Consider the following 25,104-nt stretch of genomic DNA (forward strand, 5'->3'; position numbering starts at 1 on the left):
CAAAGGTAAAAACGTTAACAAATACACAGTCAGAGAACATGCAGAGTGCCAAAACCAGATGCTCTGGAAAGAAACCAGTCGTTTTTATCTTTTTTTTGTGACAAGATTAAGCATCAGGGGAGAGCGCGAACGCAGTCCCCCACTACCAGAAATTATGCAGTCGAGATTCCCACATTTGGGGAATTCGCAAGAGTCAGCACAACCTGAGTGCAATGGTTGAGCCTCGTCTTGGGCAAACCACCTTCTTGATCATGGTATCACCCCTGCCAGGTAAGTATGCTCTGCTTTGCCTGTCTGAGAACTGCCCTGCAGAATGGTCGGCAACTGGGTGAGGGTGGCTGACCTCAGCCCAGGGCCTGGCACACTTCATGACTCCGCCCCTTCCAGGTCAGAGTTTAACACGCTCTATCTAGAATGTAAAATACTCCCCAGAGATTCAGACACGTAGTATTTTGGGTGGTACCAACATGAAGGTGAATTAATACCCAGAGTTCTACACACATAGTCTTTTGGGTAGTATTTTACATAGCGAGAGTTTTACTAGTGCTCCGTCTACTGGCAGCCAGGACATGAATGCAAAATACTACCCAGAGTTTCAGTAGGGCTCCCTCAACTTCCAAGCAGGACATGAATGCAAAATACTAGCCAGAGATTCACTAGGGCTCCCTCAACTTCCATGCAGGACATCAATGCAATATACTTCACAGCGTTTCAGTGGGCCTCAATCAATCGGCCTGACAAAACATTAGCAGAGAAAGTACACATGCATTTGTTTAATCTTCCTCACCAACCAAAGGTAAAAACGTTAACAAATACACAGTCAGAGAACATGCAGAGTGCCAAAACCAGATGCTCTGGAAAGAAACCAGTTGTTTTCATCTTTTATTTTGTGACAAGATTAAGCATCAGGGGAGAGCGCGAACGCAGTCCCCCACTACCAGAAATTATGCAGTCGAGATTCCCACATTTGGGGAATTCGCAAGAGTCAGCACAACCTGAGTGCAATGGTTGAGCCTCGTCTTGGGCAAACCACCTTCTTGATCATGGTATCACCCCTGCCAGGTAAGTATGCTCTGCTTTGCCTGTCTGAGAACTGCCCTGCAGAATGGTCGGCAACTGGGTGAGGGTGGCTGACCTCAGCCCAGGGCCTGGCACACTTCATGACTCCGCCCCTTCCAGGTCAGAGTTTAACACGCTCTATCTAGAATGTAAAATACTCCCCAGAGATTCAGACACGTAGTATTTTGGGTGGTACCAACATGAAGGTGAATTAATACCCAGAGTTCTACACACATAGTCTTTTGGGTAGTATTTTACATAGCGAGAGTTTTACTAGTGCTCCGTCTACTGGCAGCCAGGACATGAATGCAAAATACTACCCAGAGTTTCAGTAGGGCTCCCTCAACTTCCAAGCAGGACATGAATGCAAAATACTAGCCAGAGATTCACTAGGGCTCCCTCAACTTCCATGCAGGACATCAATGCAATATACTTCACAGCGTTTCAGTGGGCCTCAATCAATCGGCCTGACAAAACATTAGCAGAGAAAGTACACATGCATTTGTTTAATCTTCCTCACCAACCAAAGGTAAAAACGTTAACAAATACACAGTCAGAGAACATGCAGAGTGCCAAAACCAGATGCTCTGGAAAGAAACCAGTTGTTTTCATCTTTTATTTTGTGACAAGATTAAGCATCAGGGGAGAGCGCGAACGCAGTCCCCCACTACCAGAAATTATGCAGTCGAGATTCCCACATTTGGGGAATTCGCAAGAGTCAGCACAACCTGAGTGCAATGGTTGAGCCTCGTCTTGGGCAAACCACCTTCTTGATCATGGTATCACCCCTGCCAGGTAAGTATGCTCTGCTTTGCCTGTCTGAGAACTGCCCTGCAGAATGGTCGGCAACTGGGTGAGGGTGGCTGACCTCAGCCCAGGGCCTGGCACACTTCATGACTCCGCCCCTTCCAGGTCAGAGTTTAACACGCTCTATCTAGAATGTAAAATACTCCCCAGAGATTCAGACACGTAGTATTTTGGGTGGTACCAACATGAAGGTGAATTAATACCCAGAGTCCTACACACATAGTCTTTTGGGTAGTATTTTACATAGCGAGAGTTTTACTAGTGCTCCGTCTACTGGCAGCCAGGACATGAATGCAAAATACTACCCAGAGTTTCAGTAGGGCTCCCTCAACTTCCAAGCAGGACATGAATGCAAAATACTAGCCAGAGATTCACTAGGGCTCCCTCAACTTCCATGCAGGACATCAATGCAATATACTTCACAGCGTTTCAGTGGGCCTCAATCAATCGGCCTGACAAAACATTAGCAGAGAAAGTACACATGCATTTGTTTAATCTTCCTCACCAACCAAAGGTAAAAACGTTAACAAATACACAGTCAGAGAACATGCAGAGTGCCAAAACCAGATGCTCTGGAAAGAAACCAGTTGTTTTTATCTTTTATTTTATGACAAGATTAAGCATCAGGGGAGAGCGCGAACGCAGTCCCCCACTACCAGAAATTATGCAGTCGAGATTCCCACATTTGGGGATTTCGCAAGAGTCAGCACAACCTGAGTGCAATGGTTGAGCCTCGTCTTGGGCAAACCACCTTCTTGATCATGGTATCACCCCTGCCAGGTAAGTATGCTCTGCTTTGCCTGTCTGAGAACTGCCCTGCAGAATGGTCGGCAACTGGGTGAGGGTGGCTGACCTCAGCCCAGGGCCTGGCACACTTCATGACTCCGCCCCTTCCAGGTCAGAGTTTAACACGCTCTATCTAGAATGTAAAATACTCCCCAGAGATTCAGACACGTAGTATTTTGGGTGGTACCAACATGAAGGTGAATTAATACCCAGAGTTCTACACACATAGTCTTTTGGGTAGTATTTTACATAGCAAGAGTTTTACTAGTGCTCCGTCTACTGGCAGCCAGGACATGAATGCAAAATACTACCCAGAGTTTCAGTAGGGCTCCCTCAACTTCCAAGCAGGACATGAATGCAAAATACTAGCCAGAGATTCACTAGGGCTCCCTCAACTTCCATGCAGGACATCAATGCAATATACTTCACAGCGTTTCAGTGGGCCTCAATCAATCGGCCTGACAAAACATTTCATGACTCCGCCCCTTCCAGGTCAGAGTTTAACACGCTCTATCTAGAATGTAAAATACTCCCCAGAGATTCAGACACGTAGTATTTTGGGTGGTACCAACATGAAGGTGAATTAATACCCAGAGTTCTACATACATAGTCTTTTGGGTAGTATTTTACATAGCGAGAGTTTTACTAGTGCTCCGTCTACTGGCAGCCAGGACATGAATGCAAAATACTACCCAGAGTTTCAGTAGGGCTCCCTCAACTTCCAAGCAGGACATGAATGCAAAATACTAGCCAGAGATTCACTAGGGCTCCCTCAACTTCCATGCAGGACATCAATGCAATATACTTCACAGCGTTTCAGTGGGCCTCAATCAATCGGCCTGACAAAACATTAGCAGAGAAAGTACACATGCATTTGTTTAATCTTCCTCACCAACCAAAGGTAAAAACGTTAACAAATACACAGTCAGAGAACATGCAGAGTGCCAAAACCAGATGCTCTGGAAAGAAACCAGTTGTTTTTATCTTTTATTTTATGACAAGATTAAGCATCAGGGGAGAGCGCGAACGCAGTCCCCCACTACCAGAAATTATGCAGTCGAGATTCCCACATTTGGGGATTTCGCAAGAGTCAGCACAACCTGAGTGCAATGGTTGAGCCTCGTCTTGGGCAAACCACCTTCTTGATCATGGTATCACCCCTGCCAGGTAAGTATGCTCTGCTTTGCCTGTCTGAGAACTGCCCTGCAGAATGGTCGGCAACTGGGTGAGGGTGGCTGACCTCAGCCCAGGGCCTGGCACACTTCATGACTCCGCCCCTTCCAGGTCAGAGTTTAACACGCTCTATCTAGAATGTAAAATACTCCCCAGAGATTCAGACACGTAGTATTTTGGGTGGTACCAACATGAAGGTGAATTAATACCCAGAGTTCTACACACATAGTCTTTTGGGTAGTATTTTACATAGCGAGAGTTTTACTAGTGCTCCGTCTACTGGCAGCCAGGACATGAATGCAAAATACTACCCAGAGTTTCAGTAGGGCTCCCTCAACTTCCAAGCAGGACATGAATGCAAAATACTAGCCAAAGATTCACTAGGGCTCCCTCAACTTCCATGCAGGAAATCAATGCAATATACTTCACAGCGTTTCAGTGGGCCTCAATCAATCGGCCTGACAAAACATTTCATGACTCCGCCCCTTCCAGGTCAGAGTTTAACACGCTCTATCTAGAATGTAAAATACTCCCCAGAGATTCAGACACGTAGTATTTTGGGTGGTACCAACATGAAGGTGAATTAATACCCAGAGTTCTACATACATAGTCTTTTGGGTAGTATTTTACATAGCGAGAGTTTTACTAGTGCTCCGTCTACTGGCAGCCAGGACATGAATGCAAAATACTACCCAGAGTTTCAGTAGGGCTCCCTCAACTTCCAAGCAGGACATGAATGCAAAATACTAGCCAGAGATTCACTAGGGCTCCCTCAACTTCCATGCAGGACATCAATGCAATATACTTCACAGCGTTTCAGTGGGCCTCAATCAATCGGCCTGACAAAACATTAGCAGAGAAAGTACACATGCATTTGTTTAATCTTCCTCACCAACCAAAGGTAAAAACGTTAACAAATACACAGTCAGAGAACATGCAGAGTGCCAAAACCAGATGCTCTGGAAAGAAACCAGTTGTTTTTATCTTTTATTTTATAACAAGATTAAGCATCAGGGGAGAGTGCGAACGCAGTCCCCCACTACCAGAAATTATGCAGTCGAGATTCCCACATTTGGGGAATTCGCAAGAGTCAGCACAACCTGAGTGCAATGGTTGAGCCTTGTCTTGGGCAAACCACCTTCTTGATCATGGTATCACCCCTGCCAGGTAAGTATGCTCTGCTTTGCCTGTCTGAGAACTGCCCTGCAGAATGGTCGGCAACTGGGTGAGGGTGGCTGACCTCAGCCCAGGGCCTGGCACACTTCATGACTCCGCCCCTTCCAGGTCAGAGTTTAACACGCTCTATCTAGAATGTAAAATACTCCCCAGAGATTCAGACACGTAGTATTTTGGGTGGTACCAACATGAAGGTGAATTAATACCCAGAGTTCTACACACATAGTCTTTTGGGTAGTATTTTACATAGCGAGAGTTTTACTAGTGCTCCGTCTACTGGCAGCCAGGACATGAATGCAAAATACTACCCAGAGTTTCAGTAGGGCTCCCTCAACTTCCAAGCAGGACATGAATGCAAAATACTAGCCAGAGATTCACTATGGCTCCCTCAACTTCCATGCAGGACATCAATGCAATATACTTCACAGCGTTTCAGTGGGCCTCAATCAATCGGCCTGACAAAACATTTCATGACTCCGCCCCTTCCAGGTCAGAGTTTAACACGCTCTATTTAGAATGTAAAATACTCCCCAGAGATTCAGACACGTAGTATTTTGGGTGGTACCAACATGAAGGTGAATTAATACCCAGAGTTCTACACACATAGTCTTTTGGGTAGTATTTTACATAGCGAGAGTTTTACTAGTGCTCCGTCTACTGGCAGCCAGGACATGAATGCAAAATACTACCCAGAGTTTCAGTAGGGCTCCCTCAACTTCCAAGCAGGACATGAATGCAAAATACTAGCCAGAGATTCACTAGGGCTCCCTCAACTTCCATGCAGGACATCAATGCAATATACTTCACAGCGTTTCAGTGGGCCTCAATCAATCGGCCTGACAAAACATTAGCAGAGAAAGTACACATGCATTTGTTTAATCTTCCTCACCAACCAAAGGTAAAAACGTTAACAAATACACAGTCAGAGAACATGCAGAGTGCCAAAACCAGATGCTCTGGAAAGAAACCAGTTGTTTTTATCTTTTATTTTATGACAAGATTAAGCATCAGGGGAGAGCGCGAACGCAGTCCCCCACTACCAGAAATTATGCAGTCGAGATTCCCACATTTGGGGATTTCGCAAGAGTCAGCACAACCTGAGTGCAATGGTTGAGCCTCGTCTTGGGCAAACCACCTTCTTGATCATGGTATCACCCCTGCCAGGTAAGTATGCTCTGCTTTGCCTGTCTGAGAACTGCCCTGCAGAATGGTCGGCAACTGGGTGAGGGTGGCTGACCTCAGCCCAGGGCCTGGCACACTTCATGACTCCGCCCCTTCCAGGTCAGAGTTTAACACGCTCTATCTAGAATGTAAAATACTCCCCAGAGATTCAGACACGTAGTATTTTGGGTGGTACCAACATGAAGGTGAATTAATACCCAGAGTTCTACACACATAGTCTTTTGGGTAGTATTTTACATAGCGAGAGTTTTACTAGTGCTCCGTCTACTGGCAGCCAGGACATGAATGCAAAATACTACCCAGAGTTTCAGTAGGGCTCCCTCAACTTCCAAGCAGGACATGAATGCAAAATACTAGCCAGAGATTCACTAGGGCTCCCTCAACTTCCATGCAGGACATCAATGCAATATACTTCACAGCGTTTCAGTGGGCCTCAATCAATCGGCCTGACAAAACATTTCATGACTCCGCCCCTTCCAGGTCAGAGTTTAACACGCTCTATCTAGAATGTAAAATACTCCCCAGAGATTCAGACACGTAGTATTTTGGGTGGTACCAACATGAAGGTGAATTAATACCCAGAGTCCTACACACATAGTCTTTTGGGTAGTATTTTACATAGCGAGAGTTTTACTAGTGCTCCGTCTACTGGCAGCCAGGACATGAATGCAAAATACTACCCAGAGTTTCAGTAGGGCTCCCTCAACTTCCAAGCAGGACATGAATGCAAAATACTAGCCAGAGATTCACTAGGGCTCCCTCAACTTCCATGCAGGACATCAATGCAATATACTTCACAGCGTTTCAGTGGGCCTCAATCAATCGGCCTGACAAAACATTAGCAGAGAAAGTACACATGCATTTGTTTAATCTTCCTCACCAACCAAAGGTAAAAACGTTAACAAATACACAGTCAGAGAACATGCAGAGTGCCAAAACCAGATGCTCTGGAAAGAAACCAGTTGTTTTTATCTTTTTTTTGTGACAAGATTAAGCATCAGGGGAGAGCACGAACGCAGTCCCCCACTACCAGAAATTATGCAGTCGAGATTCCCACATTTGGGGAATTCGCAAGAGTCAGCACAACCTGAGTGCAATGGTTGAGCCTCGTCTTGGGCAAACCACCTTCTTGATCATGGTATCACCCCTGCCAGGTAAGTATGCTCTGCTTTGCCTGTCTGAGAACTGCCCTGCAGAATGGTCTGCAACTGGGTGAGGGTGGCTGACCTCAGCCCAGGGCCTGGCACACTTCATGACTCCTCCCCTTCCAGGTCAGAGTTTAACACGCTCTATCTAGAATGTAAAATACTCCCCAGAGATTCAGACACGTAGTATTTTGGGTGGTACCAACATGAAGGTGAATTAATACCCAGAGTTCTACACACATAGTCTTTTGGGTAGTATTTTACATAGCGAGAGTTTTACTAGTGCTCCGTCTACTGGCAGCCAGGACATGAATGCAAAATACTACCCAGAGTTTCAGTAGGGCTCCCTCAACTTCCAAGCAGGACATGAATGCAAAATACTAGCCAAAGATTCACTAGGGCTCCCTCAACTTCCATGCAGGAAATCAATGCAATATACTTCACAGCGTTTCAGTGGGCCTCAATCAATCGGCCTGACAAAACATTTCATGACTCCGCCCCTTCCAGGTCAGAGTTTAACACGCTCTATCTAGAATGTAAAATACTCCCCAGAGATTCAGACACGTAGTATTTTGGGTGGTACCAACATGAAGGTGAATTAATACCCAGAGTTCTACACACATAGTCTTTTGGGTAGTATTTTACATAGCGAGAGTTTTACTAGTGCTCCGTCTACTGGCAGCCAGGACATGAATGCAAAATACTACCCAGAGTTTCAGTAGGGCTCCCTCAACTTCCAAGCAGGACATAATTGCAAAATACTAGCCAGAGATTCACTAGGGCTCCCTCAACTTTCATGCAGGACATCAATGCAATATACTTCACAGCGTTTCAGTGGGCCTCAATCAATCGGCCTGACAAAACATTAGCAGAGAAAGTACACATGCATTTGTTTAATCTTCCTCACCAACCAAAGGTAAAAACGTTAACAAATACACAGTCAGAGAACATGCAGAGTGCCAAAACCAGATGCTCTGGAAAGAAACCAGTTGTTTTTATCTTTTTTTTGTGACAAGATTAAGCATCAGGGGAGAGCGCGAACGCAGTCCCCCACTACCAGAAATTATGCAGTCGAGATTCCCACATTTGGGGAATTCGCAAGAGTCAGCACAACCTAAGTGCAATGGTTGAGCCTCGTCTTGGGCAAACCACCTTCTTGATCATGGTATCACCCCTGCCAGGTAAGTATGCTCTGCTTTGCCTGTCTGAGAACTGCCCTGCAGAATGGTCGGCAACTGGGTGAGGGTGGCTGACCTCAGCCCAGGGCCTGGCACACTTCATGACTCCGCCCCTTCCAGGTCAGAGTTTAACACGCTCTATCTAGAATGTAAAATACTCCCCAGAGATTCAGACACGTAGTATTTTGGGTGGTACCAACATGAAGGTGAATTAATACCCAGAGTTCTACACACATAGTCTTTTGGGTAGTATTTTACATAGCAAGAGTTTTACTAGTGCTCCGTCTACTGGCAGCCAGGACATGAATGCAAAATACTACCCAGAGTTTCAGTAGGGCTCCCTCAACTTCCAAGCAGGACATGAATGCAAAATACTAGCCAGAGATTCACTATGGCTCCCTCAACTTCCATGCAGGACATCAATGCAATATACTTCACAGCGTTTCACTGGGCCTCAATCAATCGGCCTGACAAAACATTTCATGACTCCGCCCCTTCCAGGTCAGAGTTTAACACGCTCTATCTAGAATGTAAAATACTCCCCAGAGATTCAGACACGTAGTATTTTGGGTGGTACCAACATGAAGGTGAATTAATACCCAGAGTTCTACACACATAGTCTTTTGGGTAGTATTTTACATAGCGAGAGTTTTACTAGTGCTCCGTCTACTGGCAGCCAGGACATGAATGCAAAATACTACCCAGAGTTTCAGTAGGGCTCCCTCAACTTCCAAGCAGGACATGAATGCAAAATACTAGCCAGAGATTCACTATGGCTCCCTCAACTTCCATGCAGGACATCAATGCAATATACTTCACAGCGTTTCACTGGGCCTCAATCAATCGGCCTGACAAAACATTTCATGACTCCGCCCCTTCCAGGTCAGAGTTTAACACGCTCTATCTAGAATGTAAAATACTCCCCAGAGATTCAGACACGTAGTATTTTGGGTGGTACCAACATGAAGGTGAATTAATACCCAGAGTTCTACACACATAGTCTTTTGGGTAGTATTTTACATAGCGAGAGTTTTACTAGTGCTCCGTCTACTGGCAGCCAGGACATGAATGCAAAATACTACCCAGAGTTTCAGTAGGGCTCCCTCAACTTCCAAGCAGGACATGAATGCAAAATACTAGCCAGAGATTCACTAGGGCTCCCTCAACTTCCATGCAGGACATCAATGCAATATACTTCACAGCGTTTCAGTGGGCCTCAATCAATCGGCCTGACAAAACATTAGCAGAGAAAGTACACATGCATTTGTTTAATCTTCCTCACCAACCAAAGGTAAAAACGTTAACAAATACACAGTCAGAGAACATGCAGAGTGCCAAAACCAGATGCTCTGGAAAGAAACCAGTTGTTTTTATCTTTTATTTTATGACAAGATTAAGCATCAGGGGAGAGCGCGAACGCAGTCCCCCACTACCAGAAATTATGCAGTCGAGATTCCCACATTTGGGGAATTCGCAAGAGTCAGCACAACCTGAGTGCAATGGTTGAGCCTCGTCTTGGGCAAACCACCTTCTTGATCATGGTATCACCCCTGCCAGGTAAGTATGCTCTGCTTTGCCTGTCTGAGAACTGCCCTGCAGAATGGTCGGCAACTGGGTGAGGGTGGCTGACCTCAGCCCAGGGCCTGGCACACTTCATGACTCCTCCCCTTCCAGGTCAGAGTTTAACACGCTCTATCTAGAATGTAAAATACTCCCCAGAGATTCAGACACGTAGTATTTTGGGTGGTACCAACATGAAGGTGAATTAATACCCAGAGTTCTACACACATAGTCTTTTGGGTAGTATTTTACATAGCGAGAGTTTTACTAGGGCTCCGTCTACTGGCAGCCAGGACATGAATGCAAAATACTACCCAGAGTTTCGGTAGGGCTCCCTCAACTTCCAAGCAGGACATGAATGCAAAATACTAGCCAGAGATTCACTAGGGCTTTCTCAACTTCCATGCAGGACATCAATGCAATATACTTCACAGCGTTTCAGTGGGCCTCAATCAATCGGCCTGACAAAACATTTCATGACTCCGCCCCTTCCAGGTCAGAGTTTAACACGCTCTATCTAGAATGTAAAATACTCCCCAGAGATTCAGACACGTAGTATTTTGGGTGGTACCAACATGAAGGTGAATTAATACCCAGAGTCCTACACACATAGTCTTTTGGGTAGTATTTTACATAGCGAGAGTTTTACTAGTGCTCCGTCTACTGGCAGCCAGGACATGAATGCAAAATACTACCCAGAGTTTCAGTAGGGCTCCCTCAACTTCCAAGCAGGACATGAATGCAAAATACTAGCCAGAGATTCACTAGGGCTCCCTCAACTTCCATGCAGGACATCAATGCAATATACTTCACAGCGTTTCAGTGGGCCTCAATCAATCGGCCTGACAAAACATTAGCAGAGAAAGTACACATGCATTTGTTTAATCTTCCTCACCAACCAAAGGTAAAAACGTTAACAAATACACAGTCAGAGAACATGCAGAGTGCCAAAACCAGATGCTCTGGAAAGAAACCAGTTGTTTTTATCTTTTTTTTGTGACAAGATTAAGCATCAGGGGAGAGCGCGAACGCAGTCCCCGACTACCAGAAATTATGCAGTCGAGATTCCCACATTTGAGGAATTCGCAAGAGTCAGCACAACCTGAGTGCAATGGTTGAGCCTCGTCTTGGGCAAACCACCTTCTTGATCATGGTATCACCCCTGCCAGGTAAGTATGCTCTGCTTTGCCTGTCTGAGAACTGCCCTGCAGAATGGTCTGCAACTGGGTGAGGGTGGCTGACCTCAGCCCAGGGCCTGGCACACTTCATGACTCCTCCCCTTCCAGGTCAGAGTTTAACACGCTCTATCTAGAATGTAAAATACTCCCCAGAGATTCAGACACGTAGTATTTTGGGTGGTACCAACATGAAGGTGAATTAATACCCAGAGTTCTACACACATAGTCTTTTGGGTAGTATTTTACATAGCGAGAGTTTTACTAGTGCTCCGTCTACTGGCAGCCAGGACATGAATGCAAAATACTACCCAGAGTTTCAGTAGGGCTCCCTCAACTTCCAAGCAGGACATGAATGCAAAATACTAGCCAAAGATTCACTAGGGCTCCCTCAACTTCCATGCAGGAAATCAATGCAATATACTTCACAGCGTTTCAGTGGGCCTCAATCAATCGGCCTGACAAAACATTTCATGACTCCGCCCCTTCCAGGTCAGAGTTTAACACGCTCTATCTAGAATGTAAAATACTCCCCAGAGATTCAGACACGTAGTATTTTGGGTGGTACCAACATGAAGGTGAATTAATACCCAGAGTTCTACACACATAGTCTTTTGGGTAGTATTTTACATAGCGAGAGTTTTACTAGTGCTCCGTCTACTGGCAGCCAGGACATGAATGCAAAATACTACCCAGAGTTTCAGTAGGGCTCCCTCAACTTCCAAGCAGGACATAATTGCAAAATACTAGCCAGAGATTCACTAGGGCTCCCTCAACTTTCATGCAGGACATCAATGCAATATACTTCACAGCGTTTCAGTGGGCCTCAATCAATCGGCCTGACAAAACATTAGCAGAGAAAGTACACATGCATTTGTTTAATCTTCCTCACCAACCAAAGGTAAAAACGTTAACAAATACACAGTCAGAGAACATGCAGAGTGCCAAAACCAGATGCTCTGGAAAGAAACCAGTTGTTTTTATCTTTTTTTTGTGACAAGATTAAGCATCAGGGGAGAGCGCGAACGCAGTCCCCCACTACCAGAAATTATGCAGTCGAGATTCCCACATTTGGGGAATTCGCAAGAGTCAGCACAACCTGAGTGCAATGGTTGAGCCTCGTCTTGGGCAAACCACCTTCTTGATCATGGTATCACCCCTGCCAGGTAAGTATGCTCTGCTTTGCCTGTCTGAGAACTGCCCTGCAGAATGGTCGGCAACTGGGTGAGGGTGGCTGACCTCAGCCCAGGGCCTGGCACACTTCATGACTCCGCCCCTTCCAGGTCAGAGTTTAACACGCTCTATCTAGAATGTAAAATACTCCCCAGAGATTCAGACACGTAGTATTTTGGGTGGTACCAACATGAAGGTGAATTAATACCCAGAGTTCTACACACATAGTCTTTTGGGTAGTATTTTACATAGCAAGAGTTTTACTAGTGCTCCGTCTACTGGCAGCCAGGACATGAATGCAAAATACTACCCAGAGTTTCAGTAGGGCTCCCTCAACTTCCAAGCAGGACATGAATGCAAAATACTAGCCAGAGATTCACTATGGCTCCCTCAACTTCCATGCAGGACATCAATGCAATATACTTCACAGCGTTTCACTGGGCCTCAATCAATCGGCCTGACAAAACATTTCATGACTCCGCCCCTTCCAGGTCAGAGTTTAACACGCTCTATCTAGAATGTAAAATACTCCCCAGAGATTCAGACACGTAGTATTTTGGGTGGTACCAACATGAAGGTGAATTAATACCCAGAGTTCTACACACATAGTCTTTTGGGTAGTATTTTACATAGCGAGAGTTTTACTAGTGCTCCGTCTACTGGCAGCCAGGACATGAATGCAAAATACTACCCAGAGTTTCAGTAGGGCTCCCTCAACTTCCAAGCAGGACATGAATGCAAAATACTAGCCAGAGATTCACTAGGGCTCCCTCAACTTCCATGCAGGACATCAATGCAATATACTTCACAGCGTTTCAATGGGCCTCAATCAATCGGCCTGACAAAACATTAGCAGAGAAAGTACACATGCATTTGTTTAATCTTCCTCACCAACCAAAGGTAAAAACGTTAACAAATACACAGTCAGAGAACATGCAGAGTGCCAAAACCAGATGCTCTGGAAAGAAACCAGTTGTTTTTATCTTTTATTTTATGACAAGATTAAGCATCAGGGGAGAGTGAGAACGCAGTCCCCCACTACCAGAAATTATGCAGTCGAGATTCCCACATTTGGGGAATTCGCAAGAGTCAGCACAACCTGAGTGCAATGGTTGAGCCTCGTCTTGGGCAAACCACCTTCTTGATCATGGTATCACCCCTGCCAGGTAAGTATGCTCTGCTTTGCCTGTCTGAGAACTGCCCTGCAGAATGGTCGGCAACTGGGTGAGGGTGGCTGACCTCAGCCCAGGGCCTGGCACACTTCATGACTCCGCCCCTTCCAGGTCAGAGTTTAACACGCTCTATCTAGAATGTAAAATACTCCCCAGAGATTCAGACACGTAGTATTTTGGGTGGTACCAACATGAAGGTGAATTAATACCCAGAGTTCTACACACATAGTCTTTTGGGTAGTATTTTACATAGCGAGAGTTTTACTAGTGCTCCGTCTACTGGCAGCCAGGACATGAATGCAAAATACTACCCAGAGTTTCAGTAGGGCTCCCTCAACTTCCAAGCAGGACATGAATGCAAAATACTAGCCAAAGATTCACTAGGGCTCCCTCAACTTCCATGCAGGAAATCAATGCAATATACTTCACAGCGTTTCAGTGGGCCTCAATCAATCGGCCTGACAAAACATTTCATGACTCCGCCCCTTCCAGGTCAGAGTTTAACACGCTCTATCTAGAATGTAAAATACTCCCCAGAGATTCAGACACGTAGTATTTTGGGTGGTACCAACATGAAGGTGAATTAATACCCAGAGTTCTACACACATAGTCTTTTGGGTAGTATTTTACATAGCGAGAGTTTTACTAGTGCTCCGTCTACTGGCAGCCAGGACATGAATGCAAAATACTACCCAGAGTTTCAGTAGGGCTCCCTCAACTTCCAAGCAGGACATAATTGCAAAATACTAGCCAGAGATTCACTAGGGCTCCCTCAACTTTCATGCAGGACATCAATGCAATATACTTCACAGCGTTTCAGTGGGCCTCAATCAATCGGCCTGACAAAACATTAGCAGAGAAAGTACACATGCATTTGTTTAATCTTCCTCACCAACCAAAGGTAAAAACGTTAACAAATACACAGTCAGAGAACATGCAGAGTGCCAAAACCAGATGCTCTGGAAAGAAACCAGTTGTTTTTATCTTTTTTTTGTGACAAGATTAAGCATCAGGGGAGAGCGCGAACGCAGTCCCCCACTACCAGAAATTATGCAGTCGAGATTCCCACATTTGGGGAATTCGCAAGAGTCAGCACAACCTGAGTGCAATGGTTGAGCCTCGTCTTGGGCAAACCACCTTCTTGATCATGGTATCACCCCTGCCAGGTAAGTATGCTCTGCTTTGCCTGTCTGAGAACTGCCCTGCAGAATGGTCGGCAACTGGGTGAGGGTGGCTGACCTCAGCCCAGGGCCTGGCACACTTCATGACTCCGCCCCTTCCAGGTCAGAGTTTAACACGCTCTATCTAGAATGTAAAATACTCCCCAGAGATTCAGACACGTAGTATTTTGGGTGGTACCAACATGAAGGTGAATTAATACCCAGAGTTCTACACACATAGTCTTTTGGGTAGTATTTTACATAGCAAGAGTTTTACTAGTGCTCCGTCTACTGGCAGCCAGGACATGAATGCAAAATACTACCCAGAGTTTCAGTAGGGCTCCCTCAACTTCCAAGCAGGACATGAATGCAAAATACTAGCCAGAGATTCACTATGGCTCCCTCAACTTCCATGCAGGACATCAATGCAATATACTTCACAGCGTTTCACTGGGCCTCAATCAATCGGCCTGACAAAACATTTCATGACTCCGCCCCTTCCAGGTCAGAGTTTAACACGCTCTATCTAGAATGTAAAATACTCCCCAGAGATTCAGACACGTAGTATTTTGGGTGGTACCAACATGAAGGTGAATTAATACCCAGAGTTCTACACACATAGTCTTTTGGGTAGTATTTTACATAGCGAGAGTTTTACTAGTGCTCCGTCTACTGGCAGCCAGGACATGAATGCAAAATACTACCCAGAGTTTCAGTAGGGCTCCCTCAACTTCCAAGCAGGACATGAATGCAAAATACTAGCCAGAGATTCACTAGGGCTCCCTCAACTTCCATGCAGGACATCAATGCAATATACTTCACAGCGTTTCAATGGGCCTCAATCAATCGGCCTGACAAAACATTAGCAGAGAAAGTACACATGCATTTGTTTAATCTTCCTCACCAACCAAAGGTAAAAACGTTAACAAATACACAGTCAGAGAACATGCAGAGTGCCAAAACCAGATGCTCTGGAAAGAAACCAGTTGTTTTTATCTTTTATTTTATGACAAGATTAAGCATCAGGGGAGAGTGCGAACGCAGTCCCCCACTACCAGAAATTATGCAGTCGAGATTCCCACATTTGGGGAATTCGCAAGAGTCAGCACAACCTGAGTGCAATGGTTGAGCCTCGTCTTGGGCAAACCACCTTCTTGATCATGGTATCACCCCTGCCAGGTAAGTATGCTCTGCTTTGCCTGTCTGAGAACTGCCCTGCAGAATGGTCTGCAACTGGGTGAGGGTGGCTGACCTCAGCCCAGGGCCTGGCACACTTCATGACTCCTCCCCTTCCAGGTCAGAGTTTAACACGCTCTATCTAGAATGTAAAATACTCCCCAGAGATTCAGACACGTAGTATTTTGGGTGGTACCAACATGAAGGTGAATTAATACCCAGAGTTCTACACACATAGTCTTTTGGGTAGTATTTTACATAGCGAGAGTTTTACTAGTGCTCCGTCTACTGGCAGCCAGGACATGAATGCAAAATACTACCCAGAGTTTCAGTAGGGCTCCCTCAACTTCCAAGCAGGACATGAATGCAAAATACTAGCCAAAGATTCACTAGGGCTCCCTCAACTTCCATGCAGGAAATCAATGCAATATACTTCACAGCGTTTCAGTGGGCCTCAATCAATCGGCCTGACAAAACATTTCATGACTCCGCCCCTTCCAGGTCAGAGTTTAACACGCTCTATCTAGAATGTAAAATACTCCCCAGAGATTCAGACACGTAGTATTTTGGGTGGTACCAACATGAAGGTGAATTAATACCCAGAGTTCTACACACATAGTCTTTTGGGTAGTATTTTACATAGCGAGAGTTTTACTAGTGCTCCGTCTACTGGCAGCCAGGACATGAATGCAAAATACTACCCAGAGTTTCAGTAGGGCTCCCTCAACTTCCAAGCAGGACATAATTGCAAAATACTAGCCAGAGATTCACTAGGGCTCCCTCAACTTTCATGCAGGACATCAATGCAATATACTTCACAGCGTTTCAGTGGGCCTCAATCAATCGGCCTGACAAAACATTAGCAGAGAAAGTACACATGCATTTGTTTAATCTTCCTCACCAACCAAAGGTAAAAACGTTAACAAATACACAGTCAGAGAACATGCAGAGTGCCAAAACCAGATGCTCTGGAAAGAAACCAGTTGTTTTTATCTTTTTTTTGTGACAAGATTAAGCATCAGGGGAGAGCGCGAACGCAGTCCCCCACTACCAGAAATTATGCAGTCGAGATTCCCACATTTGGGGAATTCGCAAGAGTCAGCACAACCTGAGTGCAATGGTTGAGCCTCGTCTTGGGCAAACCACCTTCTTGATCATGGAATCACCCCTGCCAGGTAAGTATGCTCTGCTTTGCCTGTCTGAGAACTGCCCTGCAGAATGGTCGGCAACTGGGTGAGGGTGGCTGACCTCAGCCCAGGGCCTGGCACACTTCATGACTCCGCCCCTTCCAGGTCAGAGTTTAACACGCTCTATCTAGAATGTAAAATACTCCCCAGAGATTCAGACACGTAGTATTTTGGGTGGTACCAACATGAAGGTGAATTAATACCCAGAGTTCTACACACATAGTCTTTTGGGTAGTATTTTACATAGCAAGAGTTTTACTAGTGCTCCGTCTACTGGCAGCCAGGACATGAATGCAAAATACTACCCAGAGTTTCAGTAGGGCTCCCTCAACTTCCAAGCAGGACATGAATGCAAAATACTAGCCAGAGATTCACTATGGCTCCCTCAACTTCCATGCAGGACATCAATGCAATATACTTCACAGCGTTTCACTGGGCCTCAATCAATCGGCCTGACAAAACATTTCATGACTCCGCCCCTTCCAGGTCAGAGTTTAACACGCTCTATCTAGAATGTAAAATACTCCCCAGAGATTCAGACACGTAGTATTTTGGGTGGTACCAACATGAAGGTGAATTAATACCCAGAGTTCTACACACATAGTCTTTTGGGTAGTATTTTACATAGCGAGAGTTTTACTAGTGCTCCGTCTACTGGCAGCCAGGACATGAATGCAAAATACTACCCAGAGTTTCAGTAGGGCTCCCTCAACTTCCAAGCAGGACATGAATGCAAAATACTAGCCAGAGATTCACTAGGGCTCCCTCAACTTCCATGCAGGACATCAATGCAATATACTTCACAGCGTTTCAGTGGGCCTCAATCAATCGGCCTGACAAAACATTAGCAGAGAAAGTACACATGCATTTGTTTAATCTTCCTCACCAACCAAAGGTAAAAACGTTAACAAATACACAGTCAGAGAACATGCAGAGTGCCAAAACCAGATGCTCTGGAAAGAAACCAGTTGTTTTTATCTTTTTTTTGTGACAAGATTAAGCATCAGGGGAGAGCGCGAACGCAGTCCCCCACTACCAGAAATTATGCAGTCGAGATTCCCACATTTGGGGAATTCGCAAGAGTCAGCACAACCTGAGTGCAATGGTTGAGCCTCGTCTTGGGCAAACCACCTTCTTGATCATGGTATCACCCCTGCCAGGTAAGTATGCTCTGCTTTGCCTGTCTGAGAACTGCCCTGCAGAATGGTCGGCAACTGGGTGAGGGTGGCTGACCTCAGCCCAGGGCCTGGCACACTTCATGACTCCGCCCCTTCCAGGTCAGAGTTTAACACGCTCTATCTAGAATGTAAAATACTCCCCAGAGATTCAGACACGTAGTATTTTGGGTGGTACCAACATGAAGGTGAATTAATACCCAGAGTTCTACACACATAGTCTTTTGGGTAGTATTTTACATAGCGAGAGTTTTACTAGTGCTCCGTCTACTGGCAGCCAGGACATGAATGCAAAATACTACCCAGAGTTTCAGTAGGGCTCCCTCAACTTCCAAGCAGGACATGAATGCAAAATACTAGCCAGAGATTCACTATGGCTCCCTCAACTTCCATGCAGGACATCAATGCAATATACTTCACAGCGTTTCAGTGGGCCTCAATCAATCGGCCTGACAAAACATTTCATGACTCCGCCCCTTCCAGGTCAGAGTTTAACACGCTCTATCTAGAATGTAAAATACTCCCCAGAGATTCAGACACGTAGTATTTTGGGTGGTACCAACATGAAGGTGAATTAATACCCAGAGTTCTACACACATAGTCTTTTGGGTAGTATTTTACATAGCGAGAGTTTTACTAGTGCTCCGTCTACTGGCAGCCAGGACATGAATGCAAAATACTACCCAGAGTTTCAGTAGGGCTCCCTCAACTTCCAAGCAGGACATGAATGCAAAATACTAGCCAGAGATTCACTAGGGCTCCCTCAACTTCCATGCAGGACATCAATGCAATATACTTCACAGCGTTTCAGTGGGCCTCAATCAATCGGCCTGACAAAACATTAGCAGAGAAAGTACACATGCATTTGTTTAATCTTCCTCATCAACCAAAGGTAAAAACGTTAACAAATACACAGGCAGAGAACATGCAGAGTGCCAAAACCAGATGCTCTGGAAAGAAACCAGTTGTTTTTATCTTTTATTTTGTGACAAGATTAAGCATCAGGGGAGAGCGCGAACGCAGTCCCACACTACCAGAAATTATGCAGTCGAGATTCCCACATTTGGGGAATTCGCAAGAGTCAGCACAACCTGAGTGCAATGGTTGAGCCTCGTCTTGGGCAAACCACCTTCTTGATCATGGTATCACCCCTGCCAGGTAAGTATGCTCTGCTTTGCCTGTCTGAGAACTGCCCTGCAGAATGGTCGGCAACTGGGTGAGGGTGGCTGACCTCAGCCCAGGGCCTGGCACACTTCATGACTCCTCCCCTTCCAGCTCAGAGTTTAACACGCTCTATCTAGAATGTAAAATACTCCCCAGAGATTCAGACACGTAGTATTTTGGGTGGTACCAACATGAAGGTGAATTAATACCCAGAGTTCTACACACATAGTCTTTTGGGTAGTATTTTACATAGCGAGAGTTTTACTAGTGCTCCGTCTACTGGCAGCCAGGACATGAATGCAAAATACTACCCAGAGTTTCAGTAGGGCTCCCTCAACTTCCAAGCAGGACATGAATGCAAAATACTAGCCAGAGATTCACTAGGGCTCCCTCAACTTCCATGCAGGACATCAATGCAATATACTTCACAGCGTTTCAGTGGGCCTCAATCAATCGGCCTGACAAAACATTAGCAGAGAAAGTACACATGCATTTGTTTAATCTTCCTCACCAACCAAAGGTAAAAACGTTAACAAATACACAGTCAGAGAACATGCAGAGTGCCAAAACCAGATGCTCTGGAAAGAAACCAGTTGTTTTTATCTTTTTTTTGTGACAAGATTAAGCATCAGGGGAGAGCGCGAACGCAGTCCCCCACTACCAGAAATTATGCAGTCGAGATTCCCACATTTGGGAAATTCGCAAGAGTCAGCACAACCTGAGTGCAATGGTTGAGCCTCGTCTTGGGCAAACCACCTTCTTGATCATGGTATCACCCCTGCCAGGTAAGTATGCTCTGCTTTGCCTGTCTGAGAACTGCCCTGCAGAATGGTCGGCAACTGGGTGAGGGTGGCTGACCTCAGCCCAGGGCCTGGCACACTTCATGACTCCTCCCCTTCCAGGTCAGAGTTTAACACGCTCTATCTAGAATGTAAAATACTCCCCAGAGATTCAGACACGTAGTATTTTGGGTGGTACCAACATGAAGGTGAATTAATACCCAGAGTTCTACACACATAGTCTTTTGGGTAGTATTTTACATAGCGAGAGTTTTACTAGTGCTCCTTCTACTGGCAGCCAGGACATGAATGCAAAATACTACCCAGAGTTTCAGTAGGGCTCCCTCAACTTCCAAGCAGGACATGAATGCAAAATACTAGCCAGAGATTCACTAGGGCTCCCTCAACTTCCATGCAGGACATCAATGCAATATACTTCACAGCGTTTCAGTGGGCCTCAATCAATCGGCCTGACAAAACATTAGCAGAGAAAGTACACATGCATTTGTTTAATCTTCCTCACCAACCAAAGGTAAAAACGTTAACAAATACACAGTCAGAGAACATGCAGAGTGCCAAAACCAGATGCTCTGGAAAAAAACCAATTGTTTTTATCTTTTATTTTGTGACAAGATTAAGCATCAGGGGAGAGCGCGAACGCAGTCCCCCACTACCAGAAATTATGCAGTCGAGATTCCCACATTTGGGGAATTCGCAAGAGTCAGCACAACCTGAGTGCAATGGTTGAGCCTCGTCTTGGGCAAACCACCTTCTTGATCATGGTATCACCCCTGCCAGGTAAGTATGCTCTGCTTTGCCTGTCTGAGAACTGCCCTGCAGAATGGTCGGCAACTGGGTGAGGGTGGCTGACCTCAGCCCAGGGCCTGGCACACTTCATGACTCCTCCCCTTCCAGGTCAGAGTTTAACACGCTCTATCTAGAATGTAAAATACTCCCCAGAGATTCAGACACGTAGTATTTTGGGTGGTACCAACATGAAGGTGAATTAATACCCAGAGTTCTACACACATAGTCTTTTGGGTAGTATTTTACATAGCGAGAGTTTTACTAGTGCTCCGTCTACTGGCAGCCAGGACATGAATGCAAAATACTACCCAGAGTTTCAGTAGGGCTCCCTCAACTTCCAAGCAGGACATGAATGCAAAATACTAGCCAGAGATTCACTAGGGCTCCCTCAACTTCCATGCAGGACATCAATGCAATATACTTCACAGCGTTTCAGTGGGCCTCAATCAATCGGCCTGACAAAACATTAGCAGAGAAAGTACACATGCATTTGTCTAATCTTCCTCACCAACCAAAGGTAAAAATGTTAACAAATACACAGTCAGAGAACATGCAGAGTGCCAAAACTAGATGCTCTGGAAAGAAACCAGTTGCTTTTATCTTTTATTTTGTGACAAGATTAAGCATCAGGGGAGAGCACGAACGCAGTCCCCCACTACAAGAAATTATGCAGTCGAGATTCCCACATTTGGGGAATTCGCAAGAGTCAGCACAACCTGAGTGCAATGGTTGAGCCTCGTCTTGGGCAAACCACCTTCTTGATCATGGTATCATCCCTGCCAGGTAAGTATGCTCTGCTTTGCCTGTCTGAGAACTGCCCTGCAGAATGGTCTGCAACTGGGTGAGGGTGGCTGACCTCAGCCCAGGGCCTGGCACACTTCATGACTCCTCCCCTTCCAGGTCAGAGTTTAACACGCTCTATCTAGAATGTAAAATACTCCCCAGAGATTCAGACACGTAGTATTTTGGGTGGTACCAACATGAAGGTGAATTAATACCCAGAGTTCTACACACATAGTCCTTTGGGTAGTATTTTACATTGCGAGAGTTTTACTAGTGCTCCGTCTACTGGCAGCCAGGACATGAATGCAAAATACTACCCAGAGTTTCAGTAGGGCTCCCTCAACTTCCAAGCAGGACATGAATGCAAAATACTAGCCAGAGATTCACTAGGGCTCCCTCAACTTCCATGCAGGACATCAATGCAATATACTTCACAGCGTTTCAGTGGGCCTCAATCAATCGGCCTGACAAAACATTAGTAGAGAAAGTACACATGCATTTGTCTAATCTTCCTCACCAACCAAAGGTAAAAACGTTAACAAATACACAGTCAGAGAACATGCAGAGTGCCAAAACTAGATGCTCTGGAAAGAAACCAGTTGTTTTTATCTTTTTTTTGTGACAAGATTAAGCATCAGGGGAGAGCGCGAACGCAGTCCCCCACTACCAGAAATTATGCAGTCGAGATTCCCACATTTGGGGAATTCGCAAGAGTCAGCACAACCTGAGTGCAATGGTTGAGCCTCGTCTTGGGCAAACCACCTTCTTGATCATGGTATCACCCCTGCCAGGTAAGTATGCTCTGCTTTGCCTGTCTGAGAACTGCCCTGCAGAATGGTCAGCAACTGGGTGAGGGTGGCTGACCTCAGCCCAGGGCCTGGCACACTTCATGACTCCTCCCCTTCCAGATCAGAGTTTAACACGCTCTATCTAGAATGTAAAATACTCCCCAGAGATTCAGACACGTAGTATTTTGGGTGGTACCAACATGAAGTTGAATTAATACCCAGAGTTCTACACACATAGTCCTTTGGGTAGTATTTTACATAGCGAGAGTTTTACTAGTGCTCCGTCTACTGGCAGCCAGGACATGAATGCAAAATACTACCCAGAGTTTCAGTAGGGCTCCCTCAACTTCCAAGCAGGACATGAATGCAAAATACTAGCCAGAGATTCACTAGGGCTCCCTCAACTTCCATGCAGGACATCAATGCAATATACTTCACAGCGTTTCAGTGGGCCTCAATCAATCGGCCTGACAAAACATTAGCAGAGAAAGTACACATGCATTTGTCTAATCTTCCTCACCAACCAAAGGTAAAAACGTTAACAAATACACAGTCAGAGAACATGCAGAGTGCCAAAACCAGATGCTCTGGAAAGAAACCAGTTGTTTTTATCTTTTATTTTGTGACAAGATTAAGCATCAGGGGAGAGCGCGAATGCAGTCCCCCACTACCAGAAATTATGCAGTCGAGATTCCCACATTTGGGGAATTCGCAAGAGTCAGCACAACCTGAGTGCAATGGTTGAGCCTCGTCTTGGGCAAACCACCTTCTTGATCATGGTATCACCCCTGCCAGGTAAGTATGCTCTGCTTTGCCTGTCTGAGAACTGCCCTGCAGAATGGTCGGCAACTGGGTGAGGGTGGCTGACCTCAGCCCAGGGCCTGGCACACTTCATGACTCCTCCCCTTCCAGGTCAGATTTTAACACGCTCTATCTAGAATATAAAATACTCCCCAGAGATTCAGACACGTAGTATTTTGGGTGGTACCAACATGAAGGTGAATTAATACCCAGAGTTCTACACACATAGTCCTTTGGGTAGTATTTTACATAGCGAGAGTTTAACTAGTGCTCCGTCTACTGGCAGCCAGGACATGAATGCAAAATACTACCCAGAGTTTCAGTAGGGCTCCCTCAACTTCCAAGCAGGACATGAATGCAAAATACTAGCCAGAGATTCACTAGGGCTCCCTCAACTTCCATGCAGGACATCAATGCAATATACTTCACAGCGTTTCAGTGGGCCTCAATCAATCGGCCTGACATGACAAAACATTAGCAGAGAAAGTACACATGCATTTGTCTAATCTTCCTCACCAACCAAAGGTAAAAACGTTAACAAATACACAGTCAGAGAACATGCAGAGTGCCAAAACCAGATGCTCTGGAAAGAAACCAGTTGTTTTTATCTTTTTTTTGTGACAAGATTAAGCATCAGGGGAGAGCGCGAACGCAGTCCCCCACTACCAGAAATTATGCAGTCGAGATTCCCACATTTGGGGAATTCGCAAGAGTCAGCACAACCTGAGTGCAATGGTTGAGCCTCGTCTTGGGCAAACCACCTTCTTGATCATGGTATCACCCCTGCCAGGTAAGTATGCTCTGCTTTGCCTGTCTGAGAACTGCCCTGCAGAATGGTCAGCAACTGGGTGAGGGTGGCTGACCTCAGCCCAGGGCCTGGCACACTTCATGACTCCTCCCCTTCCAGATCAGAGTTTAACACGCTCTATCTAGAATGTAAAATACTCCCCAGAGATTCAGACACGTAGTATTTTGGGTGGTACCAACATGAAGGTGAATTAATACCCAGAGTTCTACACACATAGTCCTTTGGGTAGTATTTTACATAGCGAGAGTTTTACTAGTGCTCCGTCTACTGGCAGCCAGGACATGAATGCAAAATACTACCCAGAGTTTCAGTGAGGCTCCCTCAACTTCCAAACAGGACATGAATGCAAAATACTAGCCAGAGATTCACTAGGGCTCCCTCAACTTCCATGCAGGACATCAATGCAATATACTTCACAGCGTTTCAGTGGGCCTCAATCAATCGGCCTGACAAAACATTAGCAGAGAAAGTACACATGCATTTGTCTAATCTTCCTCACCAACCAAAGGTAAAAACGTTAACAAATACACAGTCAGAGAACATGCAGAGTGCCAAAACCAGATGCTCTGGAAAGAAACCAGTTGTTTTTATCTTTTATTTTGTGACAAGCATCAGGAGAGAGCGCGAACGCAGTCCCCCACTACCAGAAATTATGCAGTCGAGATTCCCACATTTGGGGAATTCGCAAGAGTCAGCACAACCTGAGTGCAATGGTTGAGCCTCGTCTTGGGCAAACCACCTTCTTGATCATGGTATCACCCCTGCCAGGTAAGTATGCTCTGCTTTGCCTGTCTGAGAACTGCCCTGCAGAATGGTCGGCAACTGGGTGAGGGTGGCTGACCTCAGCCCAGGGCCTGGCACACTTCATGACTCCTCCCCTTCCAGGTCAG

The 25,104-nt window shown here is 45.7% G+C and overlaps 25 non-coding genes across 25 annotated transcripts; all 25 read right to left on the bottom strand.

Moving 5' to 3' along the window:
• Nucleotides 1–114: 114 nt before the first annotated feature.
• LOC128524764 (U1 spliceosomal RNA) lies at nt 115–278 on the bottom strand. Its single transcript, XR_008360597.1, has one exon. It is a non-coding gene; the product is annotated as a U1 spliceosomal RNA (small nuclear RNA).
• A 628-nt stretch (nt 279–906) lies between these two features.
• LOC128524765 (U1 spliceosomal RNA) lies at nt 907–1,070 on the bottom strand. Its single transcript, XR_008360598.1, has one exon. It is a non-coding gene; the product is annotated as a U1 spliceosomal RNA (small nuclear RNA).
• A 628-nt stretch (nt 1,071–1,698) lies between these two features.
• On the bottom strand, nt 1,699–1,862 carry LOC128524766 (U1 spliceosomal RNA). The gene has a single exon (XR_008360599.1). It is a non-coding gene; the product is annotated as a U1 spliceosomal RNA (small nuclear RNA).
• A 628-nt stretch (nt 1,863–2,490) lies between these two features.
• Nucleotides 2,491–2,654, bottom strand: LOC128524801 (U1 spliceosomal RNA). The gene has a single exon (XR_008360634.1). It is a non-coding gene; the product is annotated as a U1 spliceosomal RNA (small nuclear RNA).
• A 1,009-nt stretch (nt 2,655–3,663) lies between these two features.
• On the bottom strand, nt 3,664–3,827 carry LOC128524802 (U1 spliceosomal RNA). The gene has a single exon (XR_008360635.1). It is a non-coding gene; the product is annotated as a U1 spliceosomal RNA (small nuclear RNA).
• A 1,009-nt stretch (nt 3,828–4,836) lies between these two features.
• LOC128524830 (U1 spliceosomal RNA) lies at nt 4,837–5,000 on the bottom strand. The gene has a single exon (XR_008360662.1). It is a non-coding gene; the product is annotated as a U1 spliceosomal RNA (small nuclear RNA).
• Nucleotides 5,001–6,009: 1,009 nt separating this feature from the next.
• Nucleotides 6,010–6,173, bottom strand: LOC128524803 (U1 spliceosomal RNA). The gene has a single exon (XR_008360636.1). It is a non-coding gene; the product is annotated as a U1 spliceosomal RNA (small nuclear RNA).
• A 1,008-nt stretch (nt 6,174–7,181) lies between these two features.
• LOC128524800 (U1 spliceosomal RNA) lies at nt 7,182–7,345 on the bottom strand. The gene has a single exon (XR_008360633.1). It is a non-coding gene; the product is annotated as a U1 spliceosomal RNA (small nuclear RNA).
• Nucleotides 7,346–8,353: 1,008 nt separating this feature from the next.
• LOC128524847 (U1 spliceosomal RNA) lies at nt 8,354–8,517 on the bottom strand. Its single transcript, XR_008360676.1, has one exon. It is a non-coding gene; the product is annotated as a U1 spliceosomal RNA (small nuclear RNA).
• A 1,390-nt stretch (nt 8,518–9,907) lies between these two features.
• Nucleotides 9,908–10,071, bottom strand: LOC128524768 (U1 spliceosomal RNA). The gene has a single exon (XR_008360600.1). It is a non-coding gene; the product is annotated as a U1 spliceosomal RNA (small nuclear RNA).
• Nucleotides 10,072–11,079: 1,008 nt separating this feature from the next.
• On the bottom strand, nt 11,080–11,243 carry LOC128524812 (U1 spliceosomal RNA). Its single transcript, XR_008360645.1, has one exon. It is a non-coding gene; the product is annotated as a U1 spliceosomal RNA (small nuclear RNA).
• Nucleotides 11,244–12,251: 1,008 nt separating this feature from the next.
• On the bottom strand, nt 12,252–12,415 carry LOC128524769 (U1 spliceosomal RNA). Its single transcript, XR_008360601.1, has one exon. It is a non-coding gene; the product is annotated as a U1 spliceosomal RNA (small nuclear RNA).
• A 1,009-nt stretch (nt 12,416–13,424) lies between these two features.
• Nucleotides 13,425–13,588, bottom strand: LOC128524831 (U1 spliceosomal RNA). The gene has a single exon (XR_008360663.1). It is a non-coding gene; the product is annotated as a U1 spliceosomal RNA (small nuclear RNA).
• A 1,008-nt stretch (nt 13,589–14,596) lies between these two features.
• LOC128524770 (U1 spliceosomal RNA) lies at nt 14,597–14,760 on the bottom strand. Its single transcript, XR_008360602.1, has one exon. It is a non-coding gene; the product is annotated as a U1 spliceosomal RNA (small nuclear RNA).
• A 1,009-nt stretch (nt 14,761–15,769) lies between these two features.
• On the bottom strand, nt 15,770–15,933 carry LOC128524814 (U1 spliceosomal RNA). The gene has a single exon (XR_008360647.1). It is a non-coding gene; the product is annotated as a U1 spliceosomal RNA (small nuclear RNA).
• Nucleotides 15,934–16,941: 1,008 nt separating this feature from the next.
• LOC128524799 (U1 spliceosomal RNA) lies at nt 16,942–17,105 on the bottom strand. The gene has a single exon (XR_008360632.1). It is a non-coding gene; the product is annotated as a U1 spliceosomal RNA (small nuclear RNA).
• A 1,008-nt stretch (nt 17,106–18,113) lies between these two features.
• Nucleotides 18,114–18,277, bottom strand: LOC128524772 (U1 spliceosomal RNA). The gene has a single exon (XR_008360604.1). It is a non-coding gene; the product is annotated as a U1 spliceosomal RNA (small nuclear RNA).
• Nucleotides 18,278–19,286: 1,009 nt separating this feature from the next.
• LOC128524811 (U1 spliceosomal RNA) lies at nt 19,287–19,450 on the bottom strand. Its single transcript, XR_008360644.1, has one exon. It is a non-coding gene; the product is annotated as a U1 spliceosomal RNA (small nuclear RNA).
• Nucleotides 19,451–20,077: 627 nt separating this feature from the next.
• Nucleotides 20,078–20,241, bottom strand: LOC128524779 (U1 spliceosomal RNA). Its single transcript, XR_008360611.1, has one exon. It is a non-coding gene; the product is annotated as a U1 spliceosomal RNA (small nuclear RNA).
• A 628-nt stretch (nt 20,242–20,869) lies between these two features.
• LOC128524773 (U1 spliceosomal RNA) lies at nt 20,870–21,033 on the bottom strand. Its single transcript, XR_008360606.1, has one exon. It is a non-coding gene; the product is annotated as a U1 spliceosomal RNA (small nuclear RNA).
• A 628-nt stretch (nt 21,034–21,661) lies between these two features.
• LOC128524834 (U1 spliceosomal RNA) lies at nt 21,662–21,825 on the bottom strand. The gene has a single exon (XR_008360666.1). It is a non-coding gene; the product is annotated as a U1 spliceosomal RNA (small nuclear RNA).
• Nucleotides 21,826–22,452: 627 nt separating this feature from the next.
• Nucleotides 22,453–22,616, bottom strand: LOC128524774 (U1 spliceosomal RNA). The gene has a single exon (XR_008360607.1). It is a non-coding gene; the product is annotated as a U1 spliceosomal RNA (small nuclear RNA).
• A 628-nt stretch (nt 22,617–23,244) lies between these two features.
• On the bottom strand, nt 23,245–23,408 carry LOC128524816 (U1 spliceosomal RNA). The gene has a single exon (XR_008360648.1). It is a non-coding gene; the product is annotated as a U1 spliceosomal RNA (small nuclear RNA).
• Nucleotides 23,409–24,040: 632 nt separating this feature from the next.
• LOC128524775 (U1 spliceosomal RNA) lies at nt 24,041–24,204 on the bottom strand. The gene has a single exon (XR_008360608.1). It is a non-coding gene; the product is annotated as a U1 spliceosomal RNA (small nuclear RNA).
• Nucleotides 24,205–24,826: 622 nt separating this feature from the next.
• Nucleotides 24,827–24,990, bottom strand: LOC128524796 (U1 spliceosomal RNA). The gene has a single exon (XR_008360629.1). It is a non-coding gene; the product is annotated as a U1 spliceosomal RNA (small nuclear RNA).
• Between the last annotated feature and the right edge of the window lie 114 nt (nt 24,991–25,104).

Source organism: Clarias gariepinus, chromosome 5 (assembly GCF_024256425.1).
Source record: "Clarias gariepinus isolate MV-2021 ecotype Netherlands chromosome 5, CGAR_prim_01v2, whole genome shotgun sequence".
In the NCBI taxonomy this organism is placed as follows: Eukaryota; Metazoa; Chordata; class Actinopteri; order Siluriformes; family Clariidae; genus Clarias; species Clarias gariepinus.